The 21,871-nt window shown below is 47.3% G+C and overlaps 1 long non-coding RNA gene across 3 annotated transcripts; it reads right to left on the bottom strand.

Annotated features, from left to right (window-relative positions):
- Nucleotides 1-5,039: 5,039 nt before the first annotated feature.
- Nucleotides 5,040-19,282, bottom strand: LOC142819928 (uncharacterized). 3 transcript variants are annotated; one of them, XR_016347897.1, is made up of 5 exons: nucleotides 18,722-19,282; nucleotides 14,879-14,998; nucleotides 10,749-10,897; nucleotides 10,120-10,225; nucleotides 5,040-5,178 (listed from the first exon to the last, which is right to left on the bottom strand). It is a non-coding gene; the product is annotated as an uncharacterized LOC142819928 (long non-coding RNA). The 3 variants fall into 3 exon arrangements; XR_012897612.2 differs by lacking the exon at nucleotides 5,040-5,178 and having other exon boundaries at nucleotides 9,600-10,225; XR_016347896.1 differs by lacking the exons at nucleotides 5,040-5,178; nucleotides 14,879-14,998 and having other exon boundaries at nucleotides 9,600-10,225.
- Nucleotides 19,283-21,871: the final 2,589 nt, after the last annotated feature.

The raw sequence follows: 21,871 nt of genomic DNA, 5'->3' as shown, positions 1-21,871 counted from the left end.
TAATACCTGGCAAAGAGCTGGCCTCTCTGCTGAAGATGACAGATTTATTAGGTGAAAGCGGCATGCATTAGAAGATTTTTTTTTTGAGCTAATGATTGCTCAGAGCTCTGACACCCAACGCACTGATTAATTTCTGCCAGTTCAAATACACATTCTCCCTAGGGTGGCTTTGATCCACACAGCACCTGAAATAGAAAACTCTAGCATCACTGTACTTTGGAGATGAAAGTGAGAGTTCTATTGTGAAGGGCTAAGTGGAAGAACAGAAGGCAGGAAACATGTTGCTACTGTAACTTTCATTAGATGACACAAGCCACGAAGTCCACGGGAGCTGTGTCAGCAACACAGGAAGCAGCCAATACACTAGATCTGCCGGTGACAATCTAACGAGAGCTCTGCCCTCCAAATTGTCCCTTCTCACTTCTAAAATAAATTTTTAAAAAATCCATGTCAGCAGAGTAAGGAAATGTCTGTTGAGCCCCTTCCTCCTGATTCCTCAGGAAATTTCTGTCCTTTAAAGACATTGTTACAAGTAGAATGTAATAGAGATGTAGCCGTGTTAGTCTAGTCTAGCTGAAACAAAAACAGGACTATGTAGCACTTTAAAGACTAGCAAGATGGTTTAGGTGATGAGCATTCATGGGCCAGACCCACAATTTGATCTGAGGAAGTGGGTCTGGCCCACGAAAGCTCATCACCTAATAAACCATCTTGTTAGTCTTTAAAGTGCTATATAATCCTGTTTATTGTTACAAGTGTGATCTTTGAAATCTTCGTTTTGTCTCTAGCTAATCAAAGATCTTGAAAGCCTTAAACAGGTGGAAGTCTCCTTTCCAAGGTTCAGGAAGGCTCTGGTCCTATCTAAGTGCAAGAAGAGGTCTATTAGGAAAATCACTTGCTCTTCATCCTCTCAATGATGTGGGAGTAATTTTAAACAGCACATGTAATTTAAAAATGAAACCAACAAGGTTCCTGAAATTTAGATTGTTCCCTTCCCACCCTCTGGGCACTGGGTTTTTGTTTCAGATGGTTGGTCGGTTGTTTTTGCTTCCTGCACCTAAGAAGTGCCTCTTCCCTTCAGCTTTACCTGCCAGCTGATTTGCATCTTGTGCTAAACAAGTGAAACAAAGCCCCCTTTGAAATGCATGAAACCTTTTATTTCAAAGAGGAAGTGAAGAGTGTGGCATGTTGGCAGCACTTGGTTTGAGTTTGTCTTGAAATGCTGAGACTTCGTATATTTCATAATTACATCATTAGCACCTTTAAAGGTTATTTCGCCACCTTCTAAATGAGTGGGGTAGAAATTCAGAGACAGAGGGGTGTACCTGAGTGCCCAGGAAACAATCAGATATGCTTTGTGGGCAAAATACCTGAACCGGTAGCCCTCCTATGTTGTAGCCCTGCACCCATCCACAACAGGCAGTCTGCTGCTCTGATCCATCCACAGACACCCTCCTGATTTCTCCCAGGTGACCGGGCATGAATAGAAGAAACACCCTTAAAAAAGTCACTACTTCAACCTTTGTTAGGGTCCTTCTACGGCTCATCTCTGCCCCAGAGCCCTGCAAATTGCGGCCCACTGGTAAAGCTTAGACAGGAGCAAACCAAGAACTCTGATCAATGTGTAAACGCATGCTCACCTTTCTCTTCACTGCTCTTCCCTCCCATCCTGGTTGTCTCATCTTCTCCTAACCTAGACAGTGGGTAGCATTCAGGGGCAGAGTCTGTATTATTGACAGTGTATCTGTACAGCCTCTAGCACAACGGAGGCACTGATGCTTGAGTAGTGCCCTTAAGTAGTGGAAGTCATTTGACGCTGGACAGCCACTTCAGAAAAGCTCCATCGAATGGTATAGAACCAGAATAGTTTCCTCCAAATCTGTGGTTGTAACTAGACCCAGTAACTGTAAACTCACAGGGCCATGGACGAACAGGATTATGGATTCACTTCAACACAGAGTCGATTAGGGATGCTTTGCTTTATTAGACTTGCTACATCACTGCTACTACAGAGTTAATATTGCTGAATTGTTGTTATACAGCTATTACAGAGTGCACATTGGCAAGCGCAGCAGAGCAATGCATATGAGAGTAAAAGGCACTTGGAATGCTTACGTCCCTTCTACCACGGGGAGTCCCATCCTTGATCCTCGCTTCAAGGGCCGTGGTCAACATGGCTCCAGATGGGGGAAATCCAGGGCACCCTCCAAGGTCTAGGTCCCCAGTGAAACTCACCGGGCACGGGACTTCCCACACTAGTTATATTACAGTTATTTACCAGGTGTGCACGTACTGGCCCCATGCCACTCTTAGCATTCTCATGAAGTTGAAATCACAACATGATTTATTCCTCGCTACATTCCCAGCTCAGCTGCATGGGCTGTGGCCGATAAGAACAGTTAACAGTTAATTATCTTGCAGAGCTAAACAATTGTAGTGAGCACACCCACCCCAGGGCAGCTCTCTCCTTTTAGCTGGCTGATAGCAAGCAGCAGTTCAGCCCCTGCTTACACAAACCTTCCACGTGCCAAAACCTTTTTGAAAACTCCTGCCTAGGTGGAGACTGAAGAAAACGAACTGTAACCAAACACATTCATCTGTGCCTCCTTGGCGCATGTGCATGAGCTGTTTGCACTCGAGTGGCTAGTCACAAAGAAACATAGTTCACCAATAGACCCAGTGGTGTTCTTCCGGTAGGTGTCAGTGTGATGCCCCCACCGCCGGCCCACAACATTTTGGCACCTGAGGTGGAAAGCTCAAATGATGCCTCCATAACCCTTCGCTTGGGCCAAAACTTTGAAAGGTCTCAATTCTGCCTTTTTCCTGTTTTTTGTGCCCTCCTTCCTCCAGCACAGCACTCCACCATCTCTATGCATCCAGAGCAGAGAGAATACACATGCACCAGCAGCAGAAACAATTTTCTACACTCTGGGTCGTAGTGGGACCCCTCCACAGTCTGGCACCTGAGCCAGCTGCCTCAGTTCACCTTATGGTAAGGCCAGACGTGGACGCCCCCTGCAGAGGCTGCTGTGCCTCACACCTGGGAGTTTTTGAACAGCAGCATCTGGGGCTGTCCATGTGCCTTGGGCTTCGATACTAAGACATACAAAGCAGAGCAGCTGCAACCCGCTGTCAGTTCCTCTTCCTGCCCGGGGCATGAGACAGAATGTGGCCAGGGTCTGGCCTGCTTCTCTCTTCGTGCTCAATTTCTAAAACTATTTTTGAGAAGAAATCCTTCTTCATCTCTTTTACTTCATAGATATTTCACTTTATTATGCACAACTGCCATAGGAGCCGCACCGACAACATCCAGGAGAACTACAGTCGGTAGCTGTTCTTCGTTAGGTCGGGGGTGGCCTGCTTTTGCATTGAGGGGCCTTGCGTTCAGCTCATGGAGTGACTGTGTCACTGGTCTGTGGCAACAGAGTCTCTTCAAAGAGCATTTGCTCTGTGCCAAGCACGAAGAAGGTTGCTCACTGAGGGTTTTGAGACTACAGGGTTTTGTCGACAAAAGTGGACTTTTGTCAACAAAACTATAACTGCATCTATACTGTCGCTGAGTTCTGTCGACATAACATTGACAGAACTCAGCAGTTTTGTTGACAGCTGTAAACTTCATTCTATGACGAATAACGCCTTTTGTCGAGAGAGTTCTGTTGACAGAAGGCGTTATTGCATCTACACTGTCCTTTGCGGTCTACACTGTCATGTTGACAAAGCGGCTTGCTTTGTTGACAGAACTGGCTGTAGTCTAGATGCTCTTTGTCGACAGAAGCTTTGTCGACAGTATCTGTCTACAAAACTTCTGTTGACAAAAGCCTGTAGTCTAGACATACCCTAAGTGGATGGGCTCTCTGGGCTGTATAGAGAGGGTGGATAAGATAGTCTGACTTTTTTGCCTTGTAGCAGGATCATGAATAGGGAAACGTGGCTGGGGAGCACGATGTGAGCTGTTGTCTCTCGGTTGCAGTGATTAGTTGGGGTGGCAAAGGGCTGGGTCTGTCGATTGGGATAAGAGACAATGGCTAAAAATGGGTGGACAATCTGAAGTATGGACTGGGGCTGTCCTGTGAGCTTTGTGTGTGGTGGGCTAGGGTTGGAGTGTGAGAAGGTGTAGCCCATGTGGCCAGTGTCTGTGGGATAGCCTTGGTGGCAATGAGAGGGCTTCTGTCCAATACTTGAGGTTAGAATCCTAGGGCTGGAAGAGACCTCAGGAGGTCATCAAGTCCAACCTCTAGCCCAAAGCAGGACCAATCCCAACTAAATCAACCCAGCCAGGGCTTTGTTAAACCAAAACTTAAAAACCTCTAGGGATGGAGACTCCACTACTTCCCTAGGTAACCCATTCCAGTGCTTCACCACCCTCCTAGTGAAATCATTTTTCCTAACATCCAACCTAGGTTGTTACTAAAGTAAAAGTGTTTTGTCTGCTAACAGATTTCACTATGAATTTGAGGCCTCTGGAATTGACTGCGGGCCCTGAGATCTCATGACTGTCATAGCCACAAACCATATCACGGCCTGAGAAGAGTCCTTGAAACCAAAAGCTTTAGCCGCCCTTAAATAAAACGTCTGGGATATATCTGGGTCCTGACAGCATAGTGCAGAGTCCTGCGGACAGGTGGCGTTACAGAGAGAATGGAGACGAATAAGATGGGACTCACTGTAGTAAGGGTGGGGAACCTTAGGCCTGGGGTCCAAATGTGGTCCCCAGTTTTCTTGGAGCTGGCCCCTGAGGCTCAGGGCTTCCTGCCCAGTATTAAAGAGCCCATACTGGTACTCCATCCCCCCCCCCCCCACCACTACCCCACCATACGGGGTATGTGGGAGTGTCTTTTTCCTTCTCAGTCAGGGGCCACGTCAGTGAGAGTTTATTTGATTGTTTTTGCATCTCACTTGCATGCAGGCCCCCCGACTGACTTTCCTGTAGGGCAGTGGTTCAAGAGCCAAAAAAGGTTCCCCACCCCTGCACTGTAGGAACAGGAAGAAGCATCCACCTCTGTCCCTCGTGAGTCTCTCGTGTGAGGTGGACGGAAGCCTCCAGGCTGCTTGCAGTGAACGGGAAATGCCACACTTGGATTCTTGGCACCAAGGCTGATGGGACAGACAGGCAGGAGGCTCACAAGCTGAACTGTTCACACCGTTGCTCAGTCAGCCGGCGGAGACAGACACGTCTGACTGCAATAAAAATCAAACAGTGATTCAGGAGTGGGAGCTCTGAGTAGACAGGGCCTGTCAGTCATCTGGGCAGTCAGAGAATTACCACGGCAGACCTATGGCTTGGGGGTTACCTGTCATATTCGGTGGTATTTTCACGGCCACTGTGCCAAACCGCCTACGGCATATTGTACAGTCTGATAAGGGCTGTGTCAGCATGATACCACGTGCGTGTTGTTAAAGCTGGCTATGACACAGGGTCACAGAGTGACAACCTGTGAGCAACAAGCACTTGGACAGATCTGGACAAACACAAGACAACAGCAGCATCAGCTCCAGCTCCACGGGGTGTGTTTGCAAGCAGCCTCATTTGGGGTGACTGGCAGAGAGGCTCCACAGGTCTCAATATCTTACACCTCCATGAGAACAATACAGCAACCTGTCTGAGTGTCAGGAACAAATCAGTGTCTTTGTTGTCAGCTCCAGTGTGGTAATAGAGAGGAGAGACCGTCTGCCTGTCTGTCTGTCTGTCTGTCTGTCTCTCTCACACACACACACACACACACACACACTTGGGGCTCGTCTACACTGGTCCCTTTTCCGGAAGGGGCATGTAAATTTCATGAGTCGTAGTAGGGAAATGCGCGGGGGATTTAAATATCCCCCGCGGCATTTAAATAAAAATGTCCGCCGCTTTTTTCCGGCTTTTAAAAAAGCCGGAAAAGAGCGTCTACACTGGCCCTGATCCTCCGGAAAAAGCGCCCTTTTCCGGAGGCTCTTATTCCTACTTTGAAGTAGGAATAAGAGCCTACTTTGAAGTAGGAATAAGAGCTTCCGGAAAAGGGCGCTTCTTCCGGAGGATCGGGGCCAGTGTAGACGCTCTTTTCCGGCTTTTTTAAAAGCCGGAAAAAAGCGGCGGACATTTTTATTTAAATGCCGCGGGGGATATTTAAATCCCCCGCGCATTTCCCTACTACGACTCATGAAATTTACATGCCCCTTCCGGAAAAGGGGCCAGTGTAGACGTAGCCTTGGAGAATTTGAGCCCATTCTTCACTGGAAAGCACTATATGTTTGATAACCCTAGGAGAGAGAAGACAAAGATTGTCAAAGTTAAAATAGGAGCAACCACTGCATGCAACTGCACTCAATAGTAAGCCTGGGGCAGGGCCGGATTAAGGGTGGGGGGTAGCCAGACAGCTGCCCTGGGCACCAACCTATGGAGGGCACCTGATGGCAGCTGCAAGGGGCGCTGCATGACCGGCCGCATGGCACCCCTTAGAGCTGCAATCAAGTGCCACGCACCCAATTGCAGCTGTAAGGTGTGCAGCACAAAAGGGGGCGGGGCCGTGCATGCATCATGCGCCCGTTGCCCGGGGCTCAGGAATGGCTCGAGCTGGCCCTGGCCTGGGGAAAGCTAGAATGCCATCCATAGAATAGACACTCACTCCAACACTCAGATGGACTGGAAGTCCTGGGATTGATTGCCTGGAGAATGAAGCCCCATGGAGATTTAGAGTCGTGGCTCCAATTCCATAATCTTTGAAGAACGTCGGGTGGGTGCCAAGCTGCTATTAACCTGCTCCACAATGCACAGCAAACCTACTAGCAAGGTCTGGAAAGCAAGTCGATGCTCTGTACACTGTTTGACTTCCTGCCAGGTTGTTTTCATGTATAAAACTTCCTCCCACTCCATCTTACTTAATTCCAGACTTTCCTCAGAATGAGGAAGCAGTAGGATCTGCAGCAAGCCCTTCCTGGTAAGTGACACGGAGAGACCAGCTGGGAACTTTTTCCATCCTGTGCCCTCTCTGGCTTTACCAAGTTCTGCCACAGTTTCAGCACTGGACCTCAGCAGCAAAGGGCTGTTTCCTTGAGTGACCAAGATCCCTGGGGGTGCCCTTAGCCTCATCTTGCTGCTGGTATCTTACAGGAGGAACTTGTCCAACAGCAAAAGGGAAAATCCCTCTGTGACCTGGTTTTGGGAATTATGTAAGTGTGGTTTTGCCTGGGCTAGCCCGGCTGTCGGGCATGTCAGCTGCCTTTCTGGCAGCATTTTCAGTGCATCTGGGACTATTTTACCAATCAATAAATGATTCTGCTGGCTGAGAATGAACAGCAGTTGACCCTTATCAAGCCAATACAGAGAATGTATTTGTCCAGTGAAAGCTGCTGCAAATCACCCAAGACAGTGAGCACAGCCAGATGCATGCCTGCTGTAGATCTCACCTCTGCATGCAGTGATTCGTGTTTCTCATTGAACACAACTGCAGCTGCAGGTCGCATGCAGTGATGCATACGATGCATCTGTAATCTGTCTTCACCAGTGCTCCCAGGGTCTAGTTTGGGACTGTTCCCGCTATCTCCTTGCTCTTTGTACAGATGATTTTTGCCATGTCTCAAGCAACAGGGCACCCACCACTTTCTGTGGAAAACCAAGCCACAGCCTAATTGCAACTGCTTGCATATGGAAGAGGAATGTATTGGCACGTCAGTGAGCGTCCATCATCTCCCAGTGCCCCGTGGTGACATCAGGGAAACCCTGAAAACTGCCTCACACCTCAGTCTTCCCTCTTGGACTGCTCAGTAAACGTCACCTGTAAGCTCCGCAGAGGTTAGATTTTTTTACCATAAAAATGAACTCCAAGTGTCAAATTAAAAGTCAACCAAAGTCCACATAAAACAAGTTTTCTCTTCCTCTACCCAGGCATCTCCTGCTTTGGCAGGCCACTTCCGGCTGGAGTCTTAGGGTGTGTCTAGACTACAGGGTTTTGTCGACAAAAGTGGACTTTTCTCGACAAAACTATACCTGCGTCTACACTACCGCCGAGTTCTATCGACAGTAAGTCGACAGAATGCGGCAGTTTTGTCGACGGCGGTAAACCTCATTCTACAAGGAATAACACCTTTTGACGACAGTTCTGTCAACAAAAGGCGCTATTGCATCCACACTGTGCTTTTTCAAAAGATAGCGTCTAGACTCTCTGTCGAAAAAGCGGCTTGCTTTGTCGACAGAACTGGCTGTCGTCTAGACGCTTTTTGTCAACAGAGCCTCTGTCGATAAAAGCCTGTAGTCTAGACGTACCCTAAGTCCTAAAACACTCTGCTGGGCCTGCCATGCTGCTCTCCCTCCACAAGCCAGCGTCCTCCTCTTTGCTGCAGCCTCCTAGGCAGGGGTCTCAAACTCCCAGCCCATGGGCCATCCCCAGCCGGAACAATTGTGCAATCCGTCCTAGGACTCCCAGTGGGCTGGGTGCAAGGGTTGTCCATTATTGGCCCCAAGCTTCACCTCATCCCACCATCACCCTGCCCTCTCTTCCCCATACCACCTTGACCCCTGAGGACATGGCTTCAGGGTTTACTAGGACGGGGGGGGGGGGTGGATGAGGTGCCCTGGGGGGAGAGTGTAGGGTGAAGGTGGTAAGGGGCAGAGCTTGGAGGCAGATTGCTCAATCATTCTGGCCAGGGATGTCCTGCAAGCCAGGAGTTTGAGACCTTGTTCTACACAGGGAAAGGACCAGATGCGTACCCAGGGGTGGCTTCTTAGTAATCAAGGTTGGCTGGCCCCAGACCTCTTTGGCCAGTAAGCAGCAAGCCACCCTGCTGCAGTCAAATACCAGCTAAAAGTGTCTCATCATCAAGGTCTATCTTTTCCAGAAGAGCATTTAGGGCAGCTTGGGCGAAGCCTGGCAGACTGGAAAGAGGATTTGCCTTAGTAATTCTTCCCACTCCCCTCCCCAAAGCTAAACGTTCCTCTCGAAACGGAAATAAAACCTGCTGAGGGATGAGTCCTGACTCGCCGTCCTGTTTGTCAGGGTGTTTTGGAAGCCTCTTTTTTTTTTTTTTTTTTAGAAATAAACATGTGACAAGGAGAGCCAGGCATGCCATCCTCTGCCTCTGGCTGCACGTCATCCCATAGGACAATGGCCACTGGGTTGAGAATCAAATGGCTAACGGACTAACACAAATTCTGTGTCGGTCGGTGCTGGGGACATGGATCCCAGCAGCAAAAACCAGTGCTGGTGACTGGAGAGCAGCCAGTTTAGCAAGATGATGATAATTGTTACAGGCAACATCAGTGATCCAGCAGGACCACAGATGTTGCTGAACCAGAGAGCTCTGATAGCTGGGAATGGGGGCTGGCTGGGAGTTCAGTGGCAAAGTGGCCAGCAACTCAGGCCAAAGCATAGTTGGGGGCCAGAGATGGGAGTGCAACCAGGAGGGGAGCCTGCCAGCCAGGAAGCTGGCAGCCCCCTACGGGAGCATGGAGGGCAGCGGAAAGGGACCAAAACTGATCTCCCTTGATCTAGCAAACTCCCTCATTCAGAACCAGTCAGGTCCCAAGGGCGCCGGACGAGGGAAGTCCAACCTGGATTAGCAAGGAAAATTACCTGCTAAAGGGCTGTCTTGTTTAATAACAATCAGTTGCCCAAATATTAGGGTCTTGGTATGAGTCACTTATGTTATCAATATGCAACTGGCTGCTTTCCTTTTCCTGCTTTGGGGTAACAGTAACTATCTATGGGGCTAGTGTGTTAGTCAGCAACTATAACCAGGGCCGGCCCACAACATTTTGGCACCCGAGGCAGGGAGCTCAAATGACGCCCCCATATCTCCTTGCTTGGGCCAAAACTTTGAAAGGTCTCAATTTTCTGAGTCCCAGTCTGACACCTGAGGCGGCCACCTCAGTTCGCCTCATGGTGAGGCCAGCCCTGGATGTAACTGTTACTAAACCTTTGCGCCTTTTAAACTATTTCCAAACTGCCGCTACAGGATGGTGTTTGCTCGGCAATTCCTGCAGTTCTGGGGCTGTTTGGTGCTCAGCATTTGGGATTTATTTTAAGTCAGAGTATGTGGCTGCCATCATGGCTCTTTGTTGCTGATAGATTTTGTGAAGCCCAGAAGTCCGGTGACAGTCCTGTCCCAAAGCACTGGGTATGTGCAGTTACGAACAGGAAGTACCGCTCAAACTTGCATGGGTGCTGCATGCCATCCATGTAGCCTTATACAAAGATGTGTAAACATCAGCTTTAAAGATCGCCGTCTCTTTGGACTCTGCAGGGCTAGTCTGTAAATGTAACAGAGAAGATCAGGATTAATTTTCTGATTCAAAAGCAGAAGTTGTGTTAAATACTAAAGACGCTCGGCCTGCTTCACCCCTGTCTTGCAGCCTCGTGGAAAGTGGATAAAATGCAGCCGTTCTTTTTCTGAGCACTGGCATGTATCAGAGACAGACAAGAGTACAGGGATTTGCTGCCTGCTTTCCAGCCACTTGCCTAGGGATACAACACACAGAACTGCCTCATTCTCTGACTTTTGCTTTGTGTTCCAGGTAAATGAAAGCCAGGACAGAGGCACTGCCCTCACTCTAGACTCATTTCACGCTAACAAGTTCCCCCGCTCCTTTTATATTTTGTACCCAGGTTAGGGAAATCTTGGCTTCCCCTTCTTTACTTTTCACTCACCCCGCGTGACAGATCTTTCTCGAAAGCAAACTGATTTCTGCAGTGGTGTGGGGACCGTTCCTGAATTAGCAGGATTCTCTCCCCCTCCCACTTCCCGCCTTGCTTCTTCTCTTTTGAAAAACAAACCTGGTTCTTCCGACAAAACGATAACACTTGTGCTTCCAATCCTGCTCATCCCCGGCCTTGGGTTTGCATGTGTAAGTGCGGATTATGAATGCATGCTCAGGGTCTGATATTTCTAGGAAGAATACTTTATAACTGAAATCTCTCTTCTCCTGGGGATGAAAGCAAAACAAATTTAAGGATTAAATCACACAAAGGTATAATCCCCAAGGGAAACCTACTTTAGTTATTATGATTATATTAGGATGTACGCCTCGGTACGGCAGAAGCCGTGTGAATACCATTTCAGTGGGGAATAATTTTTAGTCTTACTGCCTATAGTACATTATAATGCATTTCTGGGGAGCCTGATGAATAGTAACTGCAATGCTTAGATTTCTTTGCTTTCTTCGGTTTATGTTGGTGTTCCTAACCCACTCTCCTTTGTTTTGGTCTTGTTTGTTGCTTGGTTGAAGATCGGGCTGTACACAATAATTAAGTTGGAGGATCGCTAAGCAAATGTTAATTACATGTACTCCATAATGTGTGTGCTTCATGTTTATGTAGGGTTTGAAACAATAACCACATATGAAGCTTTTTGAATACTAAAGTCCCTGACTTCCCAGGGGGTAGTCAGTGACACCTGTGTTAAGTGAGTGTCATTCATTTAGGAATGTTTGATACACACTTAGCATGGGTTTGATTACACAAGGTGCAAGGCAACAGAGAATCAGCACCTGTTTTTGAATCACACACTGATACTAGGTATTGGTCCCATAAGTGTATCACACTAATACAGCAGGGCAGTCCCCCAAACCAGTGTGTGGGGCTGGTATTTGGTAGCAGTGCCCTTTGGGAGTGATGACAAGACCACATAGCACATATATCATGTTTTCCAGGCTCTGAATGCTATACCAGAAAGGGAAACTATTAAAACCCACCACTGGAGAATGTAGCTATGCAATCCACAGGGATGCTGTGTTGAATGTGCAGTAGACAGCAATCCTGATGCTTAAACAATTAGGAAGTAAGTCAGACTATTTACTTTTTTTTCCTTTTATCAGCTTTGTGCATTGCCTTTTAATTTTGATTGGCTGTCCCTTTCTTGTATTCTGAGAAGGGTAAAAAGGAGCTCCAAATTTACTTTCTCTATATGCCATTCATTATTCTATATATCTTTAGTTTGGTCATCCCCATTTGTCTCTTCTGTCAGCCAAATACAACTTCTCTTTTTTTATCTCGCCGCCTGTAGATCTCTGTCCATTCCTCTAATTGTTGTCATAGTCCATCTCTGGAGGTTTTATAGCACTGTATTCTCTGGGATGGGGTGACCAGAACTGAGCACAAGATTCCAAGTGGGAGTTCCCACTGATGTATGTAACGGCATAATAATTCATTAATCAGTATTGTTGCAGCCTTGTTTGTCCTAGGATATGACAGGGTGAGATAATCATAAAATCATAGCATATTGTAGGATGGGAAGGGATCTCAGTAGCTTATCTTGTCCAGTCCCCTGCACTCAAGGCAGGACTAAGGGTGTGTCTACATTGCACCATAAGCTCGAAATAAGATACGCAATTTGCGCTCCACCAATTGCGTATCTTATTTCAATTCTTTTTCGAAATAGGCTATTTCAAAATTTGATGAATCTACATGGTGCCAAATTTTGAAATAAAGCACTATTTTGAGACATCCCATATTCCTCATGGAATGAGGTTTACAGGGATGGTGAAATAGAACTTCCACTATATTTTGAAATAGTGGATGCATTCAAAAGACACGGGATACCTCTGGTATCCCGAAATAGTATTGCAGTGTAGACATACCCTAGTAATAACTAGACCATTCCTAACAAGTGTTTGTCTAACCTGTTCTTAAAATCCTTCTATGCGAGAGATTCCATAACCTCCATAGGCAATTTGTTCCAGTGGTTAATTACTCTGACAGGAAGTTTTTCCTTATGTCCTACCTAAATGTCCCTTACTGCAATTTAAGCCCACTGCTTCTCGTCCTGTCCTCAGAAGTTAAGGAGAACAATTTTTCTCTTTGCTCTTGCAACAACTTTTCATGTACTTGAAAACTGTTAGCATGTCCCCTCTCAGTCTGCTCTTCTCCAGACTACACAAACTCATGTTTTTGGTCTTTCCTGATAGCTCATGTTTTCTAGACATTGAAATGGGTTTACTGTTCTCCTCTTGATTTTCTCCAGTTTGTCCACATCACCAGGGCTCGACAAACTGTGGCGAGAGCTACTCGCCAGTCCCACACCGCACATGCGCCAGAACGGTACTGCGCATGCACGCAGTGCCGGTGAATGGGGCACACGGAGCGACCGGCTGAAATCTACTCACCATGGGCGAGTAGAAACAGCGGTTTGTTGAGCCCTGCACATCACATCTGTCCACTTCTACCCTTTCCTCATTTTCTGTTATTGTCTTTCTCCCCTGTGGAGTAATGGGCCTACCCTGTCCTTGGTCTTACTCTTGCTTCCATTATATTTGTAGAATATTTTCTAGCTAGTTTAATCTTGTTTTGTGCCTTGGTCTTTCTAATTTTATCCCTACACATTTGTGTTGTTTAGTAATAGTTCTTTGTAATTTGATCTAGTTTCCACTGTTTGTAGGACTCTTTATTTAAGTTTCAGATATTGATGATTTCCTGGGTAAGCCAAGGTGGACTTTTGCCATACTTCCTCCCCTTCCCATACATTGGGATAGTTTACTTTTATACCTTATTATAATGTCTCTTTGAAAAACTGCCAGCTCCCCTTATACTTGCTTCCCATGGGATCTTACCTACCAACTTGCTACATTAGCAGAAATCTGCCTTCTTGAAATCCATTCTCTCTACTCTGCTGTTTTCCCTTCTACCTTTCCTTGGAATCATGAATGCTATCGTTTCATGTTCACTTTCACACAGACTGCTTTTTATCTTCAAATTTTCAACCTGTTTTTCCATATTTGTCAAAATCAAATCTAGAACCTCCTCTTCTCTAGTGGCTTTCTCCACCTTCTGAAACAAATTATTTCTAGTGCATTCCAAGAACTTGTTGGATAACCTGTGCCCTGCTGTATTATTTTTCCAACAGATGTCTGGGTAGTGGAAGTCCCCCATCCCCAGTCATCACCAAGTCCTGCGCATTGGATGATTTTGTTAATTCTATAGTAGAACCTTACTCTGACTCATCCATGATTTTTACCCCTTGTATTCCTACAGGCTTTCAACAAATCTGTCTCCTGTTTCCATCTCAACCTCAGTGCATGTATATACATCTTTGAAATACAAAGCAACACCTCCTCCCTTTTTTCCTGCTTGTTTTTCTTGAGCAAATTGTACCTGTTGTGACAGACCCAGACCAGCTGGTTGCTGCACACTAGAGGAAGGAAGACATGCTGGACTCTTTGGGTGAACAGTTTTCTCTTCCCTGAGCTGAATACAGCATAATCAGGCAGGCACCTGGGACCTATTAAGAGCTTGTTGGAAGCAGCAGGCTAATCAGAGCACCTGCAGTCCATTAAGGCCTGCTGGGGCTTGCTTATAAGGCCTTCCTGCAGGGAGAGCATTTAGCTCAAGATCTCAGAGTGAGAAGGTGCACTGGGTGAGAGCTGAGGCCTACGAGCAAGGCAGAGTGCCTCAGGTACCAGAGGAAAGGTACTGGGAGGGATTGTTTGGGGTAGTGGTCCAGGGAAGAAGCTGCCAGACTGTGAGTTAAAGAAACCCTGTTGTTGCCATTGCCTTCAGGTACTGAGGCCAGAACTCAGAGTAATGGGTGGGCCCAGGTTCTCCCCAACCCTCTGCATGCCACTGCAGTGTCTGCCCCGGGGGGAGAGGGGCTAGGACTATGGAAGGTTTTCATCAGAAACTGTGGACTAGCCTATGATGAGTATGGCTCCGTAGGCTGTGACCCTGGCTTCTAGAAAAAGAAGAAGCCATGTGTAGGGTCACAGCGAGCTTCTGAGGCAAACACTTTTTGCCAAAACTGCAGGGCTTCACTACATCAATAGCCATATACCAGTTGTGTATATTATCCCACCAAGTCCCTATGATGCCAACTGAGTCATTGTTCTGCTTATTCACTAGTATTTCTGGTTCTTCCTGTTTTTTCCCTATGTATCTTGCAGTAGAATTTGGTCTAATAAAAGATGTTACCTCACCATCCTTGGCTTGGTAGTATTTCAGTGGAATTTTCCACCCATTCTTAGTAACATAGAACATCTTGCCTGCTTTTTTCTTGTAATGACCAGTGCACGTTGGGCATGTTTTCACTGAGCTGTCTGGAATGATTAGAAGGACGGGGAATTTTTTGTTAATAGTCTTGGGGAACTGGGGAGGTAGAAAAAGCAAAAGGAATACCAACCTCCAATAGACTGACAAGTCCATCCTCTAATACTATTCCTATTTGTGCTCTGTAGTGATTAGGCATTGCTGTCAATGGAGCCTCTGTCTCAAGGAGCTTACAGGCTTAATAAATGCAGCTTTTCCCCTTAGTAAAACAATTAAACAGATATTTGGAGGGGAGACCCACTAACATGTAGAAAGTCTTGAACCCTAGGCAGCAAGCCGCACGGAGGCTTTATAGGACATTGAGGGTGTCAGGCCTGTCAGCAGTACTGCGGGTTTATCAAAAATAAAATCTTGCCAATGAAGCTTGATTTCTTTATGTAGATGTACAAAGAAGCCTTTGTAGTTAATAAACTGTTTGATACAATGTCTCATGAGATCACTGTCTCTAAATTAATTCACTAAGTCCAGGTGTATACTAGACCCAGAAGGTCCGCTTAAGGTACTCAACTCCAGCTACGTAAATAATGTAGCCAGAATCCACATACCATAAGCTGAGTTTGGCTGTCTTCATAGTGGGAGGTTGATGAGAGCAAACACTCCCATCAGCTTCCTTTACCCCTTGTAATTGAGAGGCATACTGACGCTGACCAGCGGTGCCCTCAATGTTTGATGTAGTGGGTCTTTACTAGACCCACTAAATCAAACACCAGAAGATCGATCTCCGGTGTGGCAGGTGGAGACATGGCTTTACATGGGACTGAAAGGGTCATAAACAAGAGAGTGTTAGCAACTGTTGCCATATCCCGTTAGTGTGGTTTTGGCAGTGATCATGAAGAAGAAGAAGAGCAAAATTAATGAAATTTGCTGATGAAGAAAATTGCAGAGAAATAATACAAATGGGCCTAGAAAGATTACAAACAGGAGAAGAAGAAAATAAGATGTTTCCCTTGGTAAAATGCAAGATAATGCATCTGGAGGAAATCATCTGAACTGTAGCTATTCCATGGGAGGCTGGGACATCGAAACCTGTAAAGCTAAAAGGGTTTCAGCACAGTAAGGGTATGTCTACACTACAGCACTAATTCAAACTAACTTAATTTGAATTAGTTAATTCGAACTAAGCTAATTCGAATTAGTGCATCTAGACCTAAAAACTAGTTCGAATTAGCATTTTGCTAATTCGAACTAGCATGTCCACACTGAGTAGACCCTGAACCGAGGTTAAGGATGGCCAGAAGCAGTGCCGGCAGGGCATCAGAGGAGGACTTAGAGCGTGGAGCTGCTGTCTCAGGCTAGCCGAGGGCTGTGCTTAAAGGGACCCGACTCCCACCCCGGACAGACAGTTCTCAGGGGTTCCCCTCTTGCAAAGCAGTCCTGACTTGGAGTACCCTGAGTGCCCACACTTGGCACATCACAGCACTCGGCCATCAGCCTGGCTGCACTTGCCTCAGGCTGCCATTCAGGGGGGGGTCAATCGGGGGGCTGCAGGAGAGCTTCCACCCCGAGGAGCCCACAGAGCCACCCCAGTCCTCCCCATTGGGGGCTCGTACCCCATTCCTCCCTCACCTCCTTCCACTTACCCCTCCCTAGCCCCCCTTCCTGATGTACAAAATAAAGGACACGTGTGTTCAAAAATAGAAACTCTCTTTATTGAACAACACTCAGGGAGACTGGGAAAAGGAGGTGGGAGAGGGGAAGAGAGAGGAGGGCAACTAAAATGATCAGGGGTTTGGAACAGGTCCCATATGAAGAGAGGCTAAAGAGACTGGGACTTCTCAGCTTAGAAAAGAGGAGACTGAGAGGGGATATGATAGAGGTCTATAAAAGCATGAGTGGTGTGGAGAGGGTGCATAAAGAAAAGTTCTTTATTAGTTCCCATAATAGAAGGACTAGAGGACACCAAATGAAATGAATGTTCAGAAAGTTCTTCTTCACAAAGCAAATAGTCAACCTGTGGAACTCCTTGCTGCAGGAGGCTGTGAAGGCTAGAACTAGAACAGAGTTTAAAGAGAAGTGAGATAAAGTCATGGAGGTTGGGTCCATGGAGTGGTATTAGCCAGGGGGTAGAAATGGTGTCCCTTACCTCTGTTTGTGGAAGGCTGGAGATGGATGGAATGAGACAAATGGCTTGGTCATTGTTTCGGTCCATCCCCTCCAGGGTCCCTAGTGTTGGCCACTGTCGGCAGACAGGCTACTGGGCTAGATGGACCTTTGGTCTGACCCAGTACGGCCATTGTAAGCTCAGGGCTCAGGGTCGGGGGTATCAGTGCACCACTCTGATTTTCATGCACACCTGCTCCTGGGTGGCCAGGCTGGCAGCTCTCCTGCCCTAGACGGCCACTTTCCTGTGCCTAGTGTGGAGGTCGTGGATGAGGTCCACGATGTCCACACTAGACTAGGCGGCCGCCCACCTCTTGCGGACCTGGGCAGGCTCCCGGGAGCCACCAGCCTGGTCCCGGGAAGAGGCGGAGGGCTTGGTGACAGCGGGTGGCTGGCTCAAGCCGTGCCAGGTGCAGGGTCTGCTGGCTGGGTGCTGGCAGGCTTGCACTTGGCACGGGCACCGTAGCCAGCCCGGGCCCCTTTAAGGGCTCCGGGGCCGGGAGGGGGGCAGAAGAGTTTCCCTGGTGGTGCCCAGAGTGGCCACCAGGGAAAGCTGGGGAGGGCTAGCCTCCCACTAGTTCGAATTAAGTGGCTACACAGCCCTTAATTCGAACTAGTTAATTCGAACTAGGCGTTAATCCTCGTAGAATGAGGTTTGCCTAGTTCGAATTAAGCGCTCTGCTAGTTCGAATTAAGTTCGAACTAGTGGTTTGCATGTGTAGCGCCTATCAAAGTTAATTCGAACTAACGTCTGTTAGTTCGAATTAACTTTGTAGTGTAGACATACCCTTATAGTGTTGGCTGCATATGTAAGGTCATCACATCACGGAACAGGCAGATAACCATTTCTGGTTCTAGACACTTTCATTCTACAAGAAGGCTGCTAACACTCCAGGTGAGAACAAGTGCTTCCTGTCTACCTCTCGCAAGACCTGTCCTAGCCCCTATTTCCATAATCCTGACACAGCAAACAAGTTTTTCTGTCAAGCAGAGAAGTGCTGTTATTGCTTTTATACAGATGGGGAAATGAGGCACAGAGAGGCTAAGGGACTTGACAAGGCCACACAGAAAGTCTTTAGAGGAGCAGGGCCGTGAATCCACTGGACCATCTTTTCTTTCTAATCTTGCACAGAGAGGCTGAGGGACTTGACAAGGCCACACAGAAAGTCTTTAGCGGAGCAGGGCCGTGAATCCACTGGACCATCCTTTCTTTCCAATCTTAAAATAACTATCCCTTGCACAGAGGCACTGCATCTAGTCCCAGAGCAACTGCCCCAGAGCATTATTCTCAGTGCAGAGCCCTTCATTACCAGCAAGATATTGATTGACACATTGGAGGGAGTTCAGAGAAGAGCAACAAAAATAATTAGGGAGTGGAGAGACTGACTTGAGAGAGTGATGTATGAGGAAAGATGAAGCGAGACAGCTATGTACAGTGAGGCTCACCAGCAGCTAAGGAGGGGTCCTGAGCAGCCCGGCACAGCCCCAAACTATATCAGAGGTCTTTTACTTGGCGACTGGGGATGCCCACTGCCAGTGCATCTGCAGCCTCAGCCCTCCCGCCGCCCTCTCCTCCCCCGGGATACACCTTGCCCAAGGTAGAGAAATGGTACCTTTGCACTGGAGAACAGTTTCTACGAATCAAATATAAGCCTCTCTCAGCAGTCTGCGCTCCCCTCGCTCGCCGATGTTTATGCATTCTCCCTGGCGGCAGCACCAGCGCTGCATTTCCACTGCGGCGTGGAGCCAGAGACAGCCTGGTATTCAGGGGTGTTAAGTAGTTTAACTTTACAAGGTCATTCTCCTCCCTATGGCCAGGGCTTTGAAGAGGTTTCCTGACCTGGAGCATCAGGAACTAAACTCAAAAGTGTGTTCACCACTGTGGAGCTAATGAAGAATTTCTGTTAACATGACTTACATCAGTTGCCATAGCAACGACAGTTCTTGATTATTATGGAATAGCCGAGCAAATAGCCGTCTGAGGCCTGTGGACGTTCTCGGTAAAGTGGGGGTATGGAGCTTCCTGTTGTTCCACCAGCCGCAGGACTGAATTTTTCAACAAGAAAACATTTTGCCAAGATTTTTCACACAAATGAGTCCCATTTTTCAAGCAGCGTCTGAGACACAGGGGAGGAGGGAGAGAGGGCTTCTGCCCTTCACCCTCCCACCTTCCACAATTACCACAGCTAATGGGAAAGTTCGCCAGCTCTCCCCCAAAACAACATATCCCCTTCCAAGCACACCAGACTGTCTCCATCAGGCCATGAGTTGGTGCTGCAAATCAGTGGGCAAGTTTGTAATCGTTCGTGCAGAGGTTCTGCATAAGTGCTACCACATAGCAGGGTCCGTCCAACCCCTCCGCTCTGCCCCATCAATCTCCAGTGTAGTGGGAATGTTGCCCCTAGAATGATGCCTTCGATTCCAGGCACCTCGGTACCAGGAAGGTGTTGACAGGCTCAAACAAGAGCGCCAAAACCCCTGGAGGCCTGGTCCACAGGAAAAGACAAGGGCTACGTCTACACTGGCCCCTTTTCCGGAAGGGGCATGTTAATTTCACCTATCGTAGTAGGGAAATCCGCGGGATATTTAAATCCCCGCGGCATTTAAATAAAAATGTCCGCCGCTTTTTTCCGGCTTTTAAAAAAAGGAAGGAATAAGAGCCTCCGGAAAAGGGCGCTTTTTCCGGAGGATCGGGGCCAGTGTAGACGCTCTTTTCTGGCTTTTTTAAAAGCCGGAAAAAAGCGGCGGACATTTTTATTTAAATGCCGCGGGGATATTTAAATCCCCGCGGATTTCCCTACGACGACTGGTGAAATTAACATGCCCCTTCCGGAAAAGGGGCCAGTGTAGACGAGCCCCAAGGTGAACTAAACACATTATAAATAACAAAGAGTCTCCAAGGTGCCAAAGAACTAACCAAAATGTATAGTATCATGAGCTTCCAAGGGTAAAACCTACTTCATCAGGTGAATTGGAGTGGAAATAACAGAAACCATGAGGCATATATAACAGCAGAAAAAGTACCTGACAATTGTCGGTCCCCTGTTAATTAGGCTAATTAAGTGGGCTGAATGTGTCTCATAGCTTTAGCTGTGGAAATGTAGATGTTAAAGGCAGGAGAAATTGTTTTTAACATTACAGACAAATACGGCTGTCCCTCTGAGACTTTTTTTTACATACATTAGGCTTGCCATAAAGGCAATACAAGAGTGTGAGAATGGCTTGCAAATATTTGAAGGCTGTGAACAGCATGAGTCATGTTGTGGCTTTAAAGCCACTGGCCACAATAAGGCACAAAGCTTCCTGATGTGCAGCTTTTGGAGGGGTGCGTTGTACTTGTCCCCTCCCATGGGACAAGTTCCACTGGGTGATATGGAGAGGGTTCTCCTCCCCTATGCTCCCCACCAACTGGGGGATGCCTGGTGCAGCCCTTGGCTCTGATAAGAGACACATTACGCATCCCCCTATTTACAATGTACAGTTGGTAGGCAGTCTCTGAGGATAATGATAGCCATAGCTATAGCCACAGGCGCAAGAAGGAGTGAAACAAAGGAAGGATATCTGTGTTCAGGACAGTGTGACAAGGTGCCACAGCCTAAAGCTAAAGAAGGTGCCTTTGGGTTAGACAGAAAGGAACCTCCCTAATGGTAAGACCCTTTCAGCAAGGAGAAGACAGCAGGAGGGGACATGAGGTCCCAGGACTGGATACATCCACAGAGAAACTAGATCAGCTAGATGTGACTGCCTGAGAGGTCGTGAGGTCTGGATGTGACGGCCTGAGAGGTCTCAATTCTGTGATTCTGCATCAACATCCGGGTGTTCTCTTTACACGGTGAGACACTGATCCATTCTCCTCTTCGTATGCAGAGACCCCCAGAGTCCCTGCACCCACCCCACTCAATAATGCAGGCTGCTGTCTAACCCCTCTGGGCAGAAAAGACATGTCACCTTGAGCAGCAATCAAATAAATAATAGACTGCTGCACTGTCACTCTGTCTGGGCGGGGGGTTGGGGGTTAGCAAAGGCAAGAGCTTGCAGGTCTGTGACGATCACAAGGAAAATGTCTCCAGCACTACTATGGGAAAGGGGGAGTCATTTAATTCCTTTTTTTAAAAGCAGAATCGGCACGTTTCTTATTTTTAAAGCAACAAAAGGAGTTTCTGCTGAAAAGGGATATCCAAGAGAGGGATATTTTCCATGTGAAAGACCAGGGTATACTCAGGACTGCGTGAGAAGTGTTGCTAACACTGATAGTGCATCTAACGATAGTTTTTAAACAATCTTATTTATGGAATTGACTAGAGAATTCTATTCCCACCCTAGAATGCTATAGGATGATGCAAGAAAACTATAGGAAGGAACATGTTTTTATTCAGTTCTGTAACTTTGTAGGATAATTTCTGCTGGACACTTTTGGTTTCTTCACTACCGAATTTTGTAGGGCTTTTCCATGAAGTACTCTGTATCTTTCAAGTGCTTTACAAGGTTAAACTGGCTTCAATCCTCTGTCCTTCCTTCACAGCTGCTGCACATGCTATGGTCCCTCTGAAATGCCCCAGACCTAAGGCTGGCTCACGCTCATCAGCCCACCTGTAAAACCTGAGCTACTTGTGCTGTTGGGCCAACATCATTGGTATTTTAAATGTGCAAAATTCCCCTGACATCAGTGGAGCTTCGTCTCTTTATGCCAGCAGAGAATTTGACCCAGTCTAGGCCCTGTTGGTTGCAGTAGGACTTATGTGGTGTGTGGGCCTGGTACTGGC

Source organism: Pelodiscus sinensis, chromosome 26, assembly GCF_052426305.1.
Source record: "Pelodiscus sinensis isolate ZL-2025 chromosome 26, ASM5242630v1, whole genome shotgun sequence".
Classification (NCBI taxonomy): Eukaryota; Metazoa; Chordata; order Testudines; family Trionychidae; genus Pelodiscus; species Pelodiscus sinensis.
The sequence above is the reverse complement of the archived record's forward strand: the minus strand, read 5'-3'. Positions and strand labels throughout refer to the sequence as shown.